The 21,257-nt window shown below is 45.4% G+C and overlaps 2 pseudogenes; both read right to left on the bottom strand.

The window, feature by feature from the left end:
- Positions 1 to 1,554: 1,554 nt before the first annotated feature.
- LOC146835130 (U7 small nuclear RNA) lies at positions 1,555 to 1,608 on the bottom strand (annotated as a pseudogene).
- A 12,106-nt stretch (positions 1,609 to 13,714) lies between these two features.
- On the bottom strand, positions 13,715 to 13,768 carry LOC146835129 (U7 small nuclear RNA; annotated as a pseudogene).
- Positions 13,769 to 21,257: the final 7,489 nt, after the last annotated feature.

The raw sequence follows: 21,257 nt of genomic DNA, 5'->3' as shown, positions 1-21,257 counted from the left end.
ATATTTACAAGCCCTATTGCCACAGAAAAATCATGTTTTATGCTGTTCCTATGGCAATAGGGGCTTCGCCTTACTTAACGTGGCTAAATGCCCTGGTGCAAGTGTGTCTGCGTTGCAGGAATTATTGTTTTTGTGCAGGAAGGGACACCTTCCTGCACAAAAACAATCACGAGAGACGTTTTCCTCTTTCTATGTGTGCTGCGGAATGCAGGATACATTGAAAAAGGAAAAACGAGAAGAAATATAGGTGTTTCTCCTTGTTACGCCACCTTTACACCTCCCCTGTGAGGCGTAGGCTTTTGATGTATTCCCAGGTTTATTAAATCTCGTAAGTCTGGGAATGTTTTCAAATTGGGTCAAATTCCATGGGTGAACACCCACCGTAATTCCCATGGCACACCTCCCTATTGCAGGGTGAAGCAACGCACCAACTTGTGCTGCGTTGCCTCAGTCCATATCTACCAGGCCATGAAAAGTCACTTTGTTTCCAGTCTGGCCCTGTCTGTTGGACATTTAATTTATCAGCCCCTCCCTAGCGGCATTGTCTACACACACACACCCCACACACATACAACGCAGGCGTCACCAGTCAGGTGACCCTGTCAATACAAGCTTTGGTAATGCATCGGTTTAGACTGTGTGATGAATAAAATGCTGTTTTTATCAATCTTCGCTCGGGACAAGTAACACAGGAGTGGAGAGGATGTGGTGCAGCAGCCAGAGCTGCTGACTTGAGAGCTGGGGGTCCCTACTCGAGTCTCGGCCGCGAAACATGCTGTGATTTTGGGCAAATCACGTTCTCCAGGTGCTATGTATCTGCTGAAAGACAAAAAAGCAAAAAGAGGGAAAACTTTATGAAAAAAGAGTTCCACCCAAGCAGATGTTATGTAAAAGTATTGTGGCCGCGAGAAACTGATAACAGAAGCAGACAAGGAGCACACATTTCTAAATGCAGGAAAACATGCTACAACGAAGAAATGGTGGGAAAGTAAGTGGCACACACATAAGCCAGGAAAGAGAGGGGCGGGATGTGAGCCCCTTTTAAGCTTATATTAAAAACAATAGCTTCACAAGAACAGCTGTGCACGTAAAACATAAAAGTGCCCGGGTGCTCTAACTCGTGGTCAGTTAAGTGCTCATGTCACTAGCTTCACTGTTTCTTCAGCATGTGGGCCCAGGGCCCGCTACTTGACAAAGTGCAAGTCTGTTTTGTTGAACTTTAAGCTCTTTGTAATCATTTATTTATCTCTGGAGAGACAACTTCTCACAAAGCATTCTACTTAGAAGCAAATCTAGAATGGAGCTAACCTGGACTAAAGCAAGGTAAAACTGTGCAATTGTCGGCAAACGACGAACCTCGTAGGTCTCGTTTGATTTACAGTATCATTTCAATCAAACTCTACCGTTCATTTAACAAGTAAGCTGTACCTATAAGATACATCTAAATAATTCGCTATACTCCGCATTTAATATTACACCATAGTTTTTAAATATTTTATGCTATGAAAACACATAATTCAAACTTATCTCGATATCTTTCTTTATCAACGAATGGTGGGCTCCTCTTTAAGAAGAACCTGCTGGACAAATAGTAAAGAGCTATCTTGTTAGCAAACGACACAGCAATTCAGTTCCTACTGCTAAGTAACACCTAGCTCTGTTAGGCCGTGATTTCCATATTCACTTTGATTAACATGGGGAGGAGTCAAAGATCTGGTAGCACTCATAGAAGATAATATAAACAATTTGAGCCAGAAATACGAAGAAAAGAAGTTGTTGGCATGGCACAGAAAATATGCAAATATTAGTACTGCGGCCACGCCCTGCTTGAAATTTGACCAAACACCTCACTGGCTAGAATGGCTCGCCATTTCTTTCGATGTCACTGGAATGAGAGGCGTGGCGTCCATGCTGGATCGGGTTCAAAGACGAATAACCGGGCAGATATTTTGCTAACAAGCGGCCATGACAGATTGGGGTAAAATGTTTGAAGCGCTTTTTTTTCCGTCCAACTACCAGCTACTCTCGTCAGTCTGTCCAACTTAATTTTGTTTTTACCAGGAGGGTTCAGGTTCAGGACAGCTATAAGGCGGCATTCAGCACATGGCCCTACTATTAAGTCCTAACCGTACTTTATCCTTGATTATTTCCACATCAATTACTATTTAAAAGAACAGATGCAATTAAAAATTTGCAAACATTCGTGACAAGAATTTTCAATTCTATTAAGGACAAGGAGGCGAGGATTATGCTTCTCATTTTCTTTACTGAAAATCTCAGCAGCCAATCAGAAAGTAGAAAAAACACAACAAGTACTACAATACCCATAAACCCAGTGGGTATCATGACATAACCATAGAGTAGCCCACTATAAATGCAGTCCAAGAGAATACCACTTCCTCTTTCTTTGTGTGAAAAGTTAAGGCAAAATATAGTCACAGTCTGGAACGCGAGGAAACTGGAAAAGTCCATTCAACGAAAAAGAATCCAAAGGCCAAAGGCAGCAACGAACGTGAAGACAACTGCAAAGGAACAGCATGTTCTGGAAGACGACGAAGAGCCTTCGTTAAGATGAAAACAGGGTAGCAGAGCTCACTTGAGATCAGAACCTGAAAATAGAAATATAAAGCCGTAATACCAACTCCCCAGAAGGGATATAGTCAAAAAAGGGGGGGGGAAAACATGAGCATAAATATACAATGCATCATAAAACAGTGTAAATCAAACAGTACAATACCGAAAATGGGTGGGATAATCCTCGCCTCCTTGTCCTTAATAGAATTGAAAATTCTTGTCACGAATGTTTGCAAATTTTTAATTCTATGTCAGGACCGGAGGCTCCGATTATGCTTGTTCAAAGCTGAGCCACCACAACAGATGCAATATTTACAATAGGTTTATAATAAAAAGTTTTAAATGTAGATTCAGAGGACCAATCAGCAGTCTTCATGATGTCCACTAAAGTGACTCCCCTAGAAAAAGCCTTAGATGCCATAGCACCACGAGCAGAATGTGCACCAAATTTGGAAACATCAATACCAGCTTCGCTCATAAGCCAACGCACCCAACGTGCCATTGTAGCTGGGGTCACTGGACGAAACGGTTTCTGGAGAGCAATCAACAATTGACCAGTCAAATCTTGACGAAAACCTGCAGTACTTACCTCATAATCTCGGATACATTGAACCACACATAGTTTAGGATTTGCAGGAAACGCGGGATATGTGACAGAAGTGGTGTTAGATTTTGTGCGTCTAGTGACCAGAAAAGTAACACCCTCCGGGGAAAAACTACGACCCGCTAGATCAAGAGCGCGAATATCAGATACACGTTTACATGATACCAAACAAAGTAGCATCGCTAGTTTGGCAGAAAGCTGTTTGCGAGACAAACTCTGATTGACAGGCCAGGAATCCAAGAAACGAAGAATAATGGAGACATCCCAGAGCTCGGAATATTTAGGACACGGAGGTTTGACCAACCGGATACCCCTAAGTAATTTACACACCAAAGGATGCTCACCAAGAGGTTTGCCCTCAAGGGCCACGTGACCTGCCGAGATGGCTGATCGAAAATTATTAACAGTACGATAAGCAAGACCTGAAGCGGCTAAGGACGCTAAGAAGTTCACTACCAAGGAGACATCTGCTGCAGAGGGATCCACATCCCGTGAAGAGCACCAATCACACCATCGCTTCCATGCTGTAGCATAACGTTTGTGTGTGTTGGGCGACCAAGCCTCATTGATAAATCTGGTAGCGTCTCCCGAAAGGCCAGGGACTTTCCAACGATCCCCGAAATCCGCCAAGCGACCAGCCGTAGTTGACCTGATGTTATCAACGGATGCGGAGATTGGAGAGGGTCTAACAACAGATTCCAACGAAGGGGAAGAAGAACCGGAACTGCACATGACATTTCTAGAAGAACCGGGAACCATGCTTGTGCCCTCCAAAGAGGAGTGATCAGAATCAATTCTGAGCGATAACATTTGGTTCTGGCCAATACCCTGGGAATCATCACAAACGGTGGGAACGCATAACACATCACAGGAGGCCATACTTGCATTAAAGCATCCGTGGCTAGAGCCTCCGGATCCGGACGCCAGCTGAAAAAGACCGGAATTTGTTTGTTGAGACGGGAGGCAAACAGATCGATCTGACACGGGCCCCATAACCTGTCCAATAAGCGAAACATTCGAGGGTGAAGCCGCCAATCGCTGAAATCTCGGAGATGTCTGGAATTCCAATCCGCAACTTGGTTGCTGCACCCTGGAAGATATTCCGCCACCACAAAAAGACTGTTCTGAAGGCAAAAGTGCCAAAAGTCCTTGGCAATCTCTGCCAGAAGACGGGACCGAGTCCCTCCCAGCTTGTTGACATAGCGAACCGCCGACACATTGTCCATGCGAAGCAGGATGCAACAATTTGTCTGGCGGGGAGAGAGACAACGAATCGCAAAGGAGCCTGCTAACAGCTCCAGACAGTTGATGTGAAGGTTCAATTCGTCCGGAGACCAACGGCCGCCCGTCGACACCTGACCGCATCGGGCTCCCCAACCCCACCGACTGGCGTCGGATTCGATCACTACCTCCGGAGTGGTGCCGAAAAGGGCTCGACCGTTCCAGGATTCCATATGTTCCAGCCACCAGAACATCTCCCACCTCGCCTCCTCTGAAAGAGGAATCTGATCGGAATACTTGAGGCCTTTCTGGAGATGGCGGATTTTGAGACGTTGAAGCGCTCGGTAATGAAGAGGACCCGGAAAAATCGCTTGTATAGACGAAGCCAACAACCCTACGACCCGGGCTACAGACCTCAAGGACACAGTCTGCTTGTTCAAAATCAACCTCAACTCTCTCTTGATCGATCTGATCTTCTGTTGGGGTAAGAGGAGTTGACAAGATAGGGAGTTGACAAGAAAGCCCAGAAACTCCACCGACTGAGAAGGAGTCAACATTGACTTTTGAGGGTTGATCAGGAAACCTAGATTCTGCAAGAGATCCGTGGTCCAGGCAAGATGTTGCAAAACAAGACGAGGACATTGACCCATGATGAGGATGTCGTCCAGATAAATAATGAGGCGAACGCCCCTGACCCGAAGAAACTCGACCACAGGCCTCAGAAGTTTCGTGAAGCACCAAGGTGCCGACGAGAGGCCGAAAGGAAGGACTTTGTACTCGTACCATAGACCCAGCCACTGGAATTGAAGAAAACGACGATGAGGTCCGAAGATGGGTACTGACAGATAAGCATCCTTCAGATCCAGACGGACCATCCAGTCCCCTTCCTGAAGAAGCTCGCGAAGAAGATGGATCCCCTCCATCTTGAAATGACGATATACGACCCAACCATTGAAGTCCTTGAGATTTAAAACAAGCCTGGATCCACCCCCTTTTTTCTGAACTAGGAATACGTTGCTGACAAAGCCCTGAGGATGACGAACCGTCTGCTCTATGGCCCCTTTCTGAAGAAGCAAATCTATCTCGCTGGAAATGAAATCCCGATCTAAATGGGAAAAAACCATCGGACGGGGGGCAAGACTCTGAGAGGGGGAATGAAGAAATTCTATTCTGTAACCCTGCACCGTATCCAGGATCCACGCATCCTGCGAGATCTCTTGCCATTTGTGGAGAAAAAACTGGAGACGGCCCCCCAAGAGAACCTCTGAAAAGGGGATTAAGCTCACCTGAAGGAGTGGCATCGCGGTGACCTCCTTGGTTGCCTCCAAAACGTCCTTTTTTGCTGGAGTTACGGGATCCCCGAGTGGGGTAGAAATTGGCGGATGAAGTGGACTCCTGGAACTTCCCACGGTGAGTATCGTAGCCTCGCTGGGTGCCTCTTTGGAAACCTCGGCCGAACGACCGCCCCCTATATCGTCCGGCCCTTCCAAAAACCGGGCGGAAAGCTCGCTTCAAGGAGCCTTGAGCTTTATCCAGACCACTGAATGTTGCGACAAACTTAGTCAATTCTTTTAAAAAGGGCTGACCAAAAAGGAGACCCTGAGCCAAAGGGCCGGACTCCGAGGAGGACAACTCAGCGAGCTTGGGATCAAGCTTTAAAAGGATAGAGCGGCGACGCTCAGAAGACATGGCACAATTTGCATTGCCTAAGAAACATATTGCCCGTTGGGCCCAACCAATTAAATCATCAGGGTTGATAATCTGCCCCGAGGCTTTGGCAATATAGCCTAAATCCAAGATCTTGGTGAGGGGGCCGGACAAATCCAGTAACTTATCTTGGCAGGATCTCCATGCCCGATCAAGACCTCTCTTGGCATCCTTCGTATATTTCTTAAGATAAGTAAGCATGGAAGGATCCACATCTGGAGTATCCGCTATCTTGTCTGCTAGGTCTGGGCGGGGACATTCAGAACGCAAACGCGCTCGAACATCTTTGTCAAAGGGTTGACGTAAATGGGAATGGACGTAAGTCGCAACTTCGTCCGACGGGAGCCATGAAGAAGAGTTCGGATGAACAATTGAAGAAGGCTCGAAGGTCAATAAAGAGGGATGCGAGGGGGCGTCCACAAATCTCTCTTTGCGTGATTTCTTTGCTGGAGGAGGAGAAGACTCGGACTCCGACGAAGTACCAGAGGAGGTATTACCATCATCTCCGGGGGGGGAGCTAGAAGGAGAAATTTTGGATGTGGAGCCATAGGAATGGTCTGAAGCCATGGTTTTAGCAAGTTTTGCAAAATCTGATGAATGTGGGTTCTTGCGTTTTACCCCAGCAGAAGTGCGGGACGAAGAGGCTGGAAGCCATCCCTGCTGTAAGGCATAGTTGCATAAATGGCGCTTCAGGGGTGCAATTGCCTTGACCATTGCTTTATTAACGGAGTGCTGGACTCCCACATCAAGAGCTTCGACGAGCTCATACTCCAAAGACCCAGAGGGTTCCTCCTCAAAATAGTCCGCCTCATCATAATAATATTCGGACATTATAATCACTAAAAGTGACCAAATCTACCCACAGGAGGAATTAAGAGGAGTAATATGCACTGTCAGAGGTATCAAAATGGTAAATCAATGAAGACAGTGACAAATAAGGGGAGTGGCCAAACCCTAGGCAAGCCAAACACAGAGGAATGAGGAAATTCCAATGTGAAAATATATGCAAATAGGTAAAATGTGGAGGGAGGGCTTGTCAATAATGCCACTCTAGGCAAAGCCTTATGCAAATTATCCAGCCCAAGCCCTCTGGTGGACTTGGACGTCAATGGGGAGAAAAAACTGGCAAGTTTTGTGGGTATAGGGCACAAAACGCTGCCCCTGCGTTCAACACCGGTGCTGTGAGGAGAAAAAAGTCGCCGGTAATATTTTAGTATGCAAATAGGGCCGCCGCGCATGCGCGGACGACCAAACTAGCCAGAAGAAGGACTGCGCTGCAACGCGCGCGTATCCACACTCCCCCGTCTCCCACTCCACTGCAAAGCTCAACGGGCGAAGAACGCCCGTAAGCGGGAGGCGAGAGACGCGCTCCCAAGGCAACCGGCAAAGCCAATGACAGAGAGACCGACGTCGCAAGAAATGCGAAGTATGCACGGGGAAGGAGGCGGGGACCGCCGAAGAGCACAAAGGCAGCAATAAACAATGCGAGCAACGCGCACGACAATCACAAAGCCAAGTAAGCAAGCAACAGTAAAAAACACTCGTAAGAGAAAAAGGAGAATGTACTTAACTGGCTGCGGAGCAGCAAAGAAAGAGGAAGTGGTATTCTCTTGGACTGCATTTATAGTGGGCTACTCTATGGTTATGTCATGATACCCACTGGGTTTATGGGTATTGTAGTACTTGTTGTGTTTTTTCTACTTTCTGATTGGCTGCTGAGATTTTCAGTAAAGAAAATGAGAAGCATAATCGGAGCCTCCGGTCCTGACATAGAATTTCTCTGTATCCTAAATGAAGGTTTACTTTACAGCCTCTATAGTTTGCGCCAGGCCCTGATGAGCCCCACTGACTCATACTTAAATCGTTGAAAACATCAGCATTATCGCAACACCAGGTCTGCTTCACAATATTTTACAAAACTCCATATAATTAAAAAAAAAAAAAATAAATAAAAAAAAAAAAATATATATATATATATATATATATATATATACACACACACACACAAATAACCAACTTTCACAGAATGATCTCCATGGAGAAAGACACAGACTCGAGGCAGGTAAGATACGGCATCTGTTTTATTTGATCAGATCAGCCTCAATCCCAAAATTAAAAAATGAGACGCGTTTCGGCTTGCTAGAAGCCTTTATAAATATGTTGACTTTTTTCTGCATAAGTATATAACTATATATATATATATATATATATATATATATATATATATATATATATATATATATATTACCTACTGGCGGTCGCCAGTAGGTAGTTATAGTTAGGACCCTGTTTCCATAGGAAATCCGCAACATTCTATTTTGAATAACTTTGGCGCCGGTTGACGAATCCTCGCGAAATTTTCAAAACTAATGGGGCGCTATGCTCCGCTCCTACCCTGAAAGTCTCGGGGGGATTCGTCAAGCGGGGGCTGAGAAAAAAGGGGGTCCCAAAACGCGTTTTCCCCATGCATTTTTCCATAGGACCTTTAGACACAGCTACAGCCCGAACGGCTGAACAGGATTACTTGTAATTTGGCAGAGAGGTAGTCCTCAGGTCAAGGACGTGCCTTTTGTAGGTCTGGTGTAAATCTGTTCAGTAGGTCCTGAGAAAATAGCATTTAAATCAATATATATATATCTGTAAGCGCGCTCCGTGCGCTTACCGTAAGCTTACCGTACGCGTACGGTGCCGTGCGCGAGCTCAATTCTGATTGGTGGTTACATGACTGTAAACATTCGAATCGGTCGAAATCAGGAAGTGTCGGCCGCCATTTTCTGTCTCTCGCACTGAGAAACAAAGGTGGGGAACGTGAAACGGGGGCAACGAAGAGAGTTGCAGACCCCCTAGTGTTTGTCAGGGGGTCCAAGAAGGACCCAAAAGTACGAAAAATAAATTTAATTTAAAAAAAAAATCGCGGGGTACGCGTACGGTAAGCTTACCGTACGCGCACGGCAAAAAAAATAAATAAAAAAAATCCCTAACTGGACTGCCTCTGCCTACGGCCTAACACCTGGTCTGTCACGGAACCTTTCTTACCCGCAAGGCATTTAAGCTGCCTCCAAACAGGAACATGTCCAGCCCACTCCTGAAATTCTGCATACCACGGACTTTCCATGGTCTCAAATGCCTGAATTTCTGCCTCAAAAACCTGAATTCCCGCATACCAATGGACTTTCCGTCCTCCCCCTGCACCCTAGGGGAGTATCCACATCCTATAAAAGATGCTGCATGCCAATAACACATTGAACAGTCTCCTGACACCTACGTAAACAGTGGGTCTCGGACACTCTTCCATCTCTAGAGATTTTATGTACTAATAAATCTTTTGTTTCCTTGCTTCCAGAAGTGTGGTCTCTCATTTTTGGTTCTACAGAAGTGACCGTAGACCCCACACAAGCCGTGCAGCCTTACATGAAAGTGCAAACTAACCACCTGCGGGAAGGGGGGTGGGCTGTTTAGGAATCACGCTAGTGTGTTACCCACGATTATGTTGTGTGCTGTTTGCCATATGTTTGTTTTCAATGGCCTAACAACAGCCGGTCACTGCGACTCATAATTAGAGCAGAGTTTTCCATAGTCACAGGGATGATGGGGGTGCCTGCCATGGAGGGGTGGTGTTCAACCATCTGGGGAGTTGGGGTCTCAAAAATAAGGCCGGAGGGGAGAGGAGATTTGGATATAGTGTATGGCTTGAGTGTACATCTTGGACAGCGATGGCTGCTGGTTCTTCCAGCCTTCCTCCCTCCATGCTCATGGAACCCTGTTGCTAGGCTAGGACCAGAGCACTTTTCCACAACATATGTATGTTTCGTTCTGGAATAGGAAGCCAGGTTGCAACAGGGTTCCACTCTCAGCCATCTACCAGCTCAGAGCATCAGCCATCCGTGCAGAGACGACCATGACACTTTTGCTCAGGACTTTGTTCCTTAAAGGTTTTTTTTACTTTTTTCTTTACAGATATTTACATGGAAGGAAATTCAAAGTATCTCCATTTCGATGAAGTCCAAGTGAGGGTTAGACTACTTCCAGCCCCTTGGTCCTCACTAGAGTTTTTGCAACTGGTATTCCGAGCTATAGTGCACTGAGGATCACACTAGGGCCGTCTCATAGGTGAAAGTGGTCTTAAGCTGGACCATGCTTTAAGACACAAGTCCAGCTGATGGTCCTGTTATTTTTCATTACTCTAACACTAGGTTAACACAAATGTTACAAAAACTCAGGGAAACAGAACATGGGCCCAGTAAAATGGCACCAGGGCCATCTTGACACATTCTCAAATTTGCATGCCCCCATACATCCTCACACTCATTGATCCGGGCATTCACAAATCATTTAGCCACCCTAAGTCATCCTACAATGATTCACAAATCTATCACCTCAACACTTCCTCATCTGCTCATCCTCACACTCATTCCTCCATTCATTCAGCCCATCATTCTTTCATCCATTTATTTATTCATACTTCATTCGTACAATCAATCACTCACACATTCAGTTATCCTTTCTCACATTCAATCTTTCATCCTTCCACAAAAGTATTTGTCTATGTATCGGCACTCATGAATTCATCAATCCATACTCACAGCTTTCAGTCGATACGTACACCCGACTTTCATTCATTTATTTTACACTTCCTAATTCGCACTCGTTCATATCAGCCACCCATCTTCACACTCTTATGTATCACTCCTCATACTCACATACAGCCAGAGACACACACACACATCTAAAATGAAAATGTTTATTTCATGCCAGGTTTATAGGCTCAATTGAGGTTTATTATAAGATTACAGGAAATTATGATATCCGGGTGAAAGTAAAATAGACTTTTATATTTACTTACTAACTTCTCGACAATACCCATGAACATCAAAGGAGACGTAATTAAAACAGCTATTTCTTAGTGTTTACAGTGTTTTTCGTTTGTGACTCTGATGATGAGGAAAAACATTATGTCAAGATGCTAATGTCTTTCCATATCATGAATGATGGTTTATTTATTCCACATATCCTTCGGAGGATGCCTTTTTAATGTACATATGTATTTATAATTCAGTAACACTTGAGAATCCTCCTTGCTTCAGACTAGACTATAACAATTCCACTCTTGTGAAGTAGTTGATGCAGTGATCATTTTACAGATCTGCTCAATTTCACCACGGTATCTTTTGAAATCTACACCTCTCTAGACTTCCCTCCCTATCCCCCACATATTTTTCTGTAGCCATGCACAGAGGTCTAACTCCTCCAAATCTGTGGAGCATTTTTACTAGAAAATGACTCAGTACGGCGCTGCAAGCCATTTTGCTGCGCTGAGCTGCGTCAGTAGGAAAGTGCAGAGATGCATTGTATTTACAGCAATACAACGCATCCTTGTGCTATCCTCTGCCCTGGCGCACAATTGGCTGCCTAGCGCCAAGGCAGGCACCCTTGCACCCTAGTGCAATGGTGCCTGTGTTGCAGGGATGGTTATTTTTTTACAGAGAGGGACACCTTCCTGCACAAAAACCATTATTGATGGCATTTTCCTCCTTCTTTGTGTGTTTTAGAATGCAGCACACATAGAATGGGCAAAATACAAGGAGAAATAAAGGTATTTCTCCTCGTTGTGCCACTTAACGCCTCCCCTAATGCATTCCCAGGTTTATGAAACCTTCTAAACATGGGATTGCATCAGGTACATTAGCGTTGCGTGGGAACAGCCACAGCAACATCAATGAAAAGCAGATTAATGCAAGAAAGGGGCCATATTTACAAGGCCATGGAAAGCCCCGCAGGGTGGCTTTGTGTGGGCTTGTAAATGTGGCACAGCATTGTGTGCAACCAGGGTGTCAAAAAAAGTGACACTCAGGTGGCACAGGGGTCCTGTAAAACTGCCCCTATGTTTCTCGGCCCCCAACCAAGGGCTTCCCACAACTGCACTCTTATCCTAGCAGTTACTTCGAACGAGCAGATTTATGGCTCTTCTGCTGAACTTTACATCCAGCTGTAGTCTCTATTCCTCCCATCCCTATATTTATTTGGAGTTATAAATCTTTCAGACCATTTAAGGGCATATTTACAAGCCCTATTGCCACAGAAAAATCATGTTTTATGCTGTTCCTATGGCAATAGGGGCTTCGCCTTACTTAACGTGGCTAAATGCCCTGGTGCAAGTGTGTCTGCGTTGCAGGAATTATTGTTTTTGTGCAGGAAGGGACACCTTCCTGCACAAAAACAATCACGAGAGACGTTTTCCTCTTTCTATGTGTGCTGCGGAATGCAGGATACATTGAAAAAGGAAAAACGAGAAGAAATAGAGGTGTTTCTCCTTGTTACGCCACCTTTACACCTCCCCTGTGAGGCGTAGGCTTTTGATGTATTCCCAGGTTTATTAAATCTCGTAAGTCTGGGAATGTTTTCAAATTGGGTCAAATTCCATGGGTGAACACCCACCGTAATTCCCATGGCACACCTCCCTATTGCAGGGTGAAGCAACGCACCAACTTGTGCTGCGTTGCCTCAGTCCATATCTACCAGGCCATGAAAAGTCACTTTGTTTCCAGTCTGGCCCTGTCTGTTGGACATTTAATTTATCAGCCCCTCCCTAGCGGCATTGTCTACACACACACACCCCACACACATACAACGCAGGCGTCACCAGTCAGGTGACCCTGTCAATACAAGCTTTGGTAATGCATCGGTTTAGACTGTGTGATGAATAAAATGCTGTTTTTATCAATCTTCGCTCGGGACAAGTAACACAGGAGTGGAGAGGATGTGGTGCAGCAGCCAGAGCTGCTGACTTGAGAGCTGGGGGTCCCTACTCGAGTCTCGGCCGCGAAACATGCTGTGATTTTGGGCAAATCACGTTCTCCAGGTGCTATGTATCTGCTGAAAGACAAAAAAGCAAAAAGAGGGAAAACTTTATGAAAAAAGAGTTCCACCCAAGCAGATGTTATGTAAAAGTATTGTGGCCGCGAGAAACTGATAACAGAAGCAGACAAGGAGCACACATTTCTAAATGCAGGAAAACATGCTACAACGAAGAAATGGTGGGAAAGTAAGTGGCACACACATAAGCCAGGAAAGAGAGGGGCGGGATGTGAGCCCCTTTTAAGCTTATATTAAAAACAATAGCTTCACAAGAACAGCTGTGCACGTAAAACATAAAAGTGCCCGGGTGCTCTAACTCGTGGTCAGTTAAGTGCTCATGTCACTAGCTTCACTGTTTCTTCAGCATGTGGGCCCAGGGCCCGCTACTTGACAAAGTGCAAGTCTGTTTTGTTGAACTTTAAGCTCTTTGTAATCATTTATTTATCTCTGGAGAGACAACTTCTCACAAAGCATTCTACTTAGAAGCAAATCTAGAATGGAGCTAACCTGGACTAAAGCAAGGTAAAACTGTGCAATTGTCGGCAAACGACGAACCTCGTAGGTCTCGTTTGATTTACAGTATCATTTCAATCAAACTCTACCGTTCATTTAACAAGTAAGCTGTACCTATAAGATACATCTAAATAATTCGCTATACTCCGCATTTAATATTACACCATAGTTTTTAAATATTTTATGCTATGAAAACACATAATTCAAACTTATCTCGATATCTTTCTTTATCAACGAATGGTGGGCTCCTCTTTAAGAAGAACCTGCTGGACAAATAGTAAAGAGCTATCTTGTTAGCAAACGACACAGCAATTCAGTTCCTACTGCTAAGTAACACCTAGCTCTGTTAGGCCGTGATTTCCATATTCACTTTGATTAACATGGGGAGGAGTCAAAGATCTGGTAGCACTCATAGAAGATAATATAAACAATTTGAGCCAGAAATACGAAGAAAAGAAGTTGTTGGCATGGCACAGAAAATATGCAAATATTAGTACTGCGGCCACGCCCTGCTTGAAATTTGACCAAACACCTCACTGGCTAGAATGGCTCGCCATTTCTTTCGATGTCACTGGAATGAGAGGCGTGGCGTCCATGCTGGATCGGGTTCAAAGACGAATAACCGGGCAGATATTTTGCTAACAAGCGGCCATGACAGATTGGGGTAAAATGTTTGAAGCGCTTTTTTTTCCGTCCAACTACCAGCTACTCTCGTCAGTCTGTCCAACTTAATTTTGTTTTTACCAGGAGGGTTCAGGTTCAGGACAGCTATAAGGCGGCATTCAGCACATGGCCCTACTATTAAGTCCTAACCGTACTTTATCCTTGATTATTTCCACATCAATTACTATTTAAAAGAACAGATGCAATTAAAAATTTGCAAACATTCGTGACAAGAATTTTCAATTCTATTAAGGACAAGGAGGCGAGGATTATGCTTCTCATTTTCTTTACTGAAAATCTCAGCAGCCAATCAGAAAGTAGAAAAAACACAACAAGTACTACAATACCCATAAACCCAGTGGGTATCATGACATAACCATAGAGTAGCCCACTATAAATGCAGTCCAAGAGAATACCACTTCCTCTTTCTTTGTGTGAAAAGTTAAGGCAAAATATAGTCACAGTCTGGAACGCGAGGAAACTGGAAAAGTCCATTCAACGAAAAAGAATCCAAAGGCCAAAGGCAGCAACGAACGTGAAGACAACTGCAAAGGAACAGCATGTTCTGGAAGACGACGAAGAGCCTTCGTTAAGATGAAAACAGGGTAGCAGAGCTCACTTGAGATCAGAACCTGAAAATAGAAATATAAAGCCGTAATACCAACTCCCCAGAAGGGATATAGTCAAAAAAGGGGGGGGGAAAACATGAGCATAAATATACAATGCATCATAAAACAGTGTAAATCAAACAGTACAATACCGAAAATGGGTGGGATAATCCTCGCCTCCTTGTCCTTAATAGAATTGAAAATTCTTGTCACGAATGTTTGCAAATTTTTAATTCTATGTCAGGACCGGAGGCTCCGATTATGCTTGTTCAAAGCTGAGCCACCACAACAGATGCAATATTTACAATAGGTTTATAATAAAAAGTTTTAAATGTAGATTCAGAGGACCAATCAGCAGTCTTCATGATGTCCACTAAAGTGACTCCCCTAGAAAAAGCCTTAGATGCCATAGCACCACGAGCAGAATGTGCACCAAATTTGGAAACATCAATACCAGCTTCGCTCATAAGCCAACGCACCCAACGTGCCATTGTAGCTGGGGTCACTGGACGAAACGGTTTCTGGAGAGCAATCAACAATTGACCAGTCAAATCTTGACGAAAACCTGCAGTACTTACCTCATAATCTCGGATACATTGAACCACACATAGTTTAGGATTTGCAGGAAACGCGGGATATGTGACAGAAGTGGTGTTAGATTTTGTGCGTCTAGTGACCAGAAAAGTAACACCCTCCGGGGAAAAACTACGACCCGCTAGATCAAGAGCGCGAATATCAGATACACGTTTACATGATACCAAACAAAGTAGCATCGCTAGTTTGGCAGAAAGCTGTTTGCGAGACAAACTCTGATTGACAGGCCAGGAATCCAAGAAACGAAGAATAATGGAGACATCCCAGAGCTCGGAATATTTAGGACACGGAGGTTTGACCAACCGGATACCCCTAAGTAATTTACACACCAAAGGATGCTCACCAAGAGGTTTGCCCTCAAGGGCCACGTGACCTGCCGAGATGGCTGATCGAAAATTATTAACAGTACGATAAGCAAGACCTGAAGCGGCTAAGGACGCTAAGAAGTTCACTACCAAGGAGACATCTGCTGCAGAGGGATCCACATCCCGTGAAGAGCACCAATCACACCATCGCTTCCATGCTGTAGCATAACGTTTGTGTGTGTTGGGCGACCAAGCCTCATTGATAAATCTGGTAGCGTCTCCCGAAAGGCCAGGGACTTTCCAACGATCCCCGAAATCCGCCAAGCGACCAGCCGTAGTTGACCTGATGTTATCAACGGATGCGGAGATTGGAGAGGGTCTAACAACAGATTCCAACGAAGGGGAAGAAGAACCGGAACTGCACATGACATTTCTAGAAGAACCGGGAACCATGCTTGTGCCCTCCAAAGAGGAGTGATCAGAATCAATTCTGAGCGATAACATTTGGTTCTGGCCAATACCCTGGGAATCATCACAAACGGTGGGAACGCATAACACATCACAGGAGGCCATACTTGCATTAAAGCATCCGTGGCTAGAGCCTCCGGATCCGGACGCCAGCTGAAAAAGACCGGAATTTGTTTGTTGAGACGGGAGGCAAACAGATCGATCTGACACGGGCCCCATAACCTGTCCAATAAGCGAAACATTCGAGGGTGAAGCCGCCAATCGCTGAAATCTCGGAGATGTCTGGAATTCCAATCCGCAACTTGGTTGCTGCACCCTGGAAGATATTCCGCCACCACAAAAAGACTGTTCTGAAGGCAAAAGTGCCAAAAGTCCTTGGCAATCTCTGCCAGAAGACGGGACCGAGTCCCTCCCAGCTTGTTGACATAGCGAACCGCCGACACATTGTCCATGCGAAGCAGGATGCAACAATTTGTCTGGCGGGGAGAGAGACAACGAATCGCAAAGGAGCCTGCTAACAGCTCCAGACAGTTGATGTGAAGGTTCAATTCGTCCGGAGACCAACGGCCGCCCGTCGACACCTGACCGCATCGGGCTCCCCAACCCCACCGACTGGCGTCGGATTCGATCACTACCTCCGGAGTGGTGCCGAAAAGGGCTCGACCGTTCCAGGATTCCATATGTTCCAGCCACCAGAACATCTCCCACCTCGCCTCCTCTGAAAGAGGAATCTGATCGGAATACTTGAGGCCTTTCTGGAGATGGCGGATTTTGAGACGTTGAAGCGCTCGGTAATGAAGAGGACCCGGAAAAATCGCTTGTATAGACGAAGCCAACAACCCTACGACCCGGGCTACAGACCTCAAGGACACAGTCTGCTTGTTCAAAATCAACCTCAACTCTCTCTTGATCGATCTGATCTTCTGTTGGGGTAAGAGGAGTTGACAAGATAGGGAGTTGACAAGAAAGCCCAGAAACTCCACCGACTGAGAAGGAGTCAACATTGACTTTTGAGGGTTGATCAGGAAACCTAGATTCTGCAAGAGATCCGTGGTCCAGGCAAGATGTTGCAAAACAAGACGAGGACATTGACCCATGATGAGGATGTCGTCCAGATAAATAATGAGGCGAACGCCCCTGACCCGAAGAAACTCGACCACAGGCCTCAGAAGTTTCGTGAAGCACCAAGGTGCCGACGAGAGGCCGAAAGGAAGGACTTTGTACTCGTACCATAGACCCAGCCACTGGAATTGAAGAAAACGACGATGAGGTCCGAAGATGGGTACTGACAGATAAGCATCCTTCAGATCCAGACGGACCATCCAGTCCCCTTCCTGAAGAAGCTCGCGAAGAAGATGGATCCCCTCCATCTTGAAATGACGATATACGACCCAACCATTGAAGTCCTTGAGATTTAAAACAAGCCTGGATCCACCCCCTTTTTTCTGAACTAGGAATACGTTGCTGACAAAGCCCTGAGGATGACGAACCGTCTGCTCTATGGCCCCTTTCTGAAGAAGCGAATCTATCTCGCTGGAAATGAAATCCCGATCTAAATGGGAAAAAACCATCGGACGGGGGGCAAGACTCTGAGAGGGGGAATGAAGAAATTCTATTCTGTAACCCTGCACCGTATCCAGGATCCACGCATCCTGCGAGATCTCTTGCCATTTGTGGAGAAAAAACTGGAGACGGCCCCCCAAGAGAACCTCTGAAAAGGGGATTAAGCTCACCTGAAGGAGTGGCATCGCGGTGACCTCCTTGGTTGCCTCCAAAACGTCCTTTTTTGCTGGAGTTACGGGATCCCCGAGTGGGGTAGAAATTGGCGGATGAAGTGGACTCCTGGAACTTCCCACGGTGAGTATCGTAGCCTCGCTGGGTGCCTCTTTGGAAACCTCGGCCGAACGACCGCCCCCTATATCGTCCGGCCCTTCCAAAAACCGGGCGGAAAGCTCGCTTCAAGGAGCCTTGAGCTTTATCCAGACCACTGAATGTTGCGACAAACTTAGTCAATTCTTTTAAAAAGGGCTGACCAAAAAGGAGACCCTGAGCCAAAGGGCCGGACTCCGAGGAGGACAACTCAGCGAGCTTGGGATCAAGCTTTAAAAGGATAGAGCGGCGACGCTCAGAAGACATGGCACAATTTGCATTGCCTAAGAAACATATTGCCCGTTGGGCCCAACCAATTAAATCATCAGGGTTGATAATCTGCCCCGAGGCTTTGGCAATATAGCCTAAATCCAAGATCTTGGTGAGGGGGCCGGACAAATCCAGTAACTTATCTTGGCAGGATCTCCATGCCCGATCAAGACCTCTCTTGGCATCCTTCGTATATTTCTTAAGATAAGTAAGCATGGAAGGATCCACATCTGGAGTATCCGCTATCTTGTCTGCTAGGTCTGGGCGGGGACATTCAGAACGCAAACGCGCTCGAACATCTTTGTCAAAGGGTTGACGTAAATGGGAATGGACGTAAGTCGCAACTTCGTCCGACGGGAGCCATGAAGAAGAGTTCGGATGAACAATTGAAGAAGGCTCGAAGGTCAATAAAGAGGGATGCGAGGGGGCGTCCACAAATCTCTCTTTGCGTGATTTCTTTGCTGGAGGAGGAGAAGACTCGGACTCCGACGAAGTACCAGAGGAGGTATTACCATCATCTCCGGGGGGGGAGCTAGAAGGAGAAATTTTGGATGTGGAGCCATAGGAATGGTCTGAAGCCATGGTTTTAGCAAGTTTTGCAAAATCTGATGAATGTGGGTTCTTGCGTTTTACCCCAGCAGAAGTGCGGGACGAAGAGGCTGGAAGCCATCCCTGCTGTAAGGCATAGTTGCATAAATGGCGCTTCAGGGGTGCAATTGCCTTGACCATTGCTTTATTAACGGAGTGCTGGACTCCCACATCAAGAGCTTCGACGAGCTCATACTCCAAAGACCCAGAGGGTTCCTCCTCAAAATAGTCCGCCTCATCATAATAATATTCGGACATTATAATCACTAAAAGTGACCAAATCTACCCACAGGAGGAATTAAGAGGAGTAATATGCACTGTCAGAGGTATCAAAATGGTAAATCAATGAAGACAGTGACAAATAAGGGGAGTGGCCAAACCCTAGGCAAGCCAAACACAGAGGAATGAGGAAATTCCAATGTGAAAATATATGCAAATAGGTAAAATGTGGAGGGAGGGCTTGTCAATAATGCCACTCTAGGCAAAGCCTTATGCAAATTATCCAGCCCAAGCCCTCTGGTGGACTTGGACGTCAATGGGGAGAAAAAACTGGCAAGTTTTGTGGGTATAGGGCACAAAACGCTGCCCCTGCGTTCAACACCGGTGCTGTGAGGAGAAAAAAGTCGCCGGTAATATTTTAGTATGCAAATAGGGCCGCCGCGCATGCGCGGACGACCAAACTAGCCAGAAGAAGGACTGCGCTGCAACGCGCGCGTATCCACACTCCCCCGTCTCCCACTCCACTGCAAAGCTCAACGGGCGAAGAACGCCCGTAAGCGGGAGGCGAGAGACGCGCTCCCAAGGCAACCGGCAAAGCCAATGACAGAGAGACCGACGTCGCAAGAAATGCGAAGTATGCACGGGGAAGGAGGCGGGGACCGCCGAAGAGCACAAAGGCAGCAATAAACAATGCGAGCAACGCGCACGACAATCACAAAGCCAAGTAAGCAAGCAACAGTAAAAAACACTCGTAAGAGAAAAAGGAGAATGTACTTAACTGGCTGCGGAGCAGCAAAGAAAGAGGAAGTGGTATTCTCTTGGACTGCATTTATAGTGGGCTACTCTATGGTTATGTCATGATACCCACTGGGTTTATGGGTATTGTAGTACTTGTTGTGTTTTTTCTACTTTCTGATTGGCTGCTGAGATTTTCAGTAAAGAAAATGAGAAGCATAATCGGAGCCTCCGGTCCTGACATAGAATTTCTCCATATCCTAAATGAAGGTTTACTTTACAGCCTCTATAGTTTGCGCCAGGCCCTGATGAGCCCCACTGACTCATACTTAAATCGTTGAAAACATCAGCATTATCGCAACACCAGGTCTGCTTCACAATATTTTACAAAACTCCATATAATTAAAAAAAAAAAAAAAAAAAAAATATATATATATATATATATATATATATATATATATATATATATATATATATATATATATATATATATATATACACACACACACACAAATAACCAACTTTCACAGAATGATCTCCATGGAGAAAGACACGGACTCGAGGCAGGTAAGATACGGCATCTGTTTTATTTGATCAGATCAGCCTCAATCCCAAAATTAAAAAATGAGACGCGTTTCGGCTTGCTAGAAGCCTTTATAAATATGTTGACTTTTTTCTGCATAAGTATATAACTATATATATATATATATATATATATATATATATATATATATATATTACCTACTGGCGGTCGCCAGTAGGTAGTTATAGTTAGGACCCTGTTTCCATAGGAAATCCACAACATTCTATTTTGAATAACTTTGGCACCGGTTGACGAATCCTCGCGAAATTTTCAAAACTAATGGGGCGCTACGCTCCGCTCCTACCCTGAAAGTCTCGGGGGGATCCGTCAAGCGGGGGCTGAGAAAAAAGGGGGGTCCCAAAACGCGTTTTCCCCATGCATTTTTCCATAGGACCTTTAGACACAGCTACAGCCCGAACGGCTGAACAGAATTACTTGTAATTTGGCAGAGAGGTAGTCCTCAGGTCAAGGATGTGCCTTTTGTAGGTCTGGTGTAAATCTGTTCAGTAGGTCCTGAGAAAATAGCATTTAAATCAATATATATATATTTGTAAGCGCGCTCCGTGCGCTTACCGTAAGCTTACCGTACGCGTACGGTGCCGTGCGCGAGCTCAATTCTGATTGGTGGTTACATGACTGTAAACATTCGAATCGGTCGAAATCAGGAAGTGTCGGCCGCCATTTTCTGTCTCTCGCACTGAGAAACAAAGGTGGGGAACGTGAAACGGGGGCAACGAAGAGAGTTGCAGACCCCCTAGTGTTTGTCAGGGGGTCCAAGAAGGACCCAAAAGTACGAAAAATAAATTTAATAATTTAAAAAATAAATCGCGGGGTACGCGTACGGTAAGCTTACCGTACGCGCACGGCAAATAAAATAAATA

This window comes from Triturus cristatus, chromosome 4_2 (assembly GCF_964204655.1).
Source record: "Triturus cristatus chromosome 4_2, aTriCri1.1, whole genome shotgun sequence".
NCBI lineage: Eukaryota > Metazoa > Chordata > Amphibia > Caudata > Salamandridae > Triturus > Triturus cristatus.
Note: the sequence above shows the minus strand (reverse complement) of the source record. Positions and strands in the feature narration are given on the sequence as shown.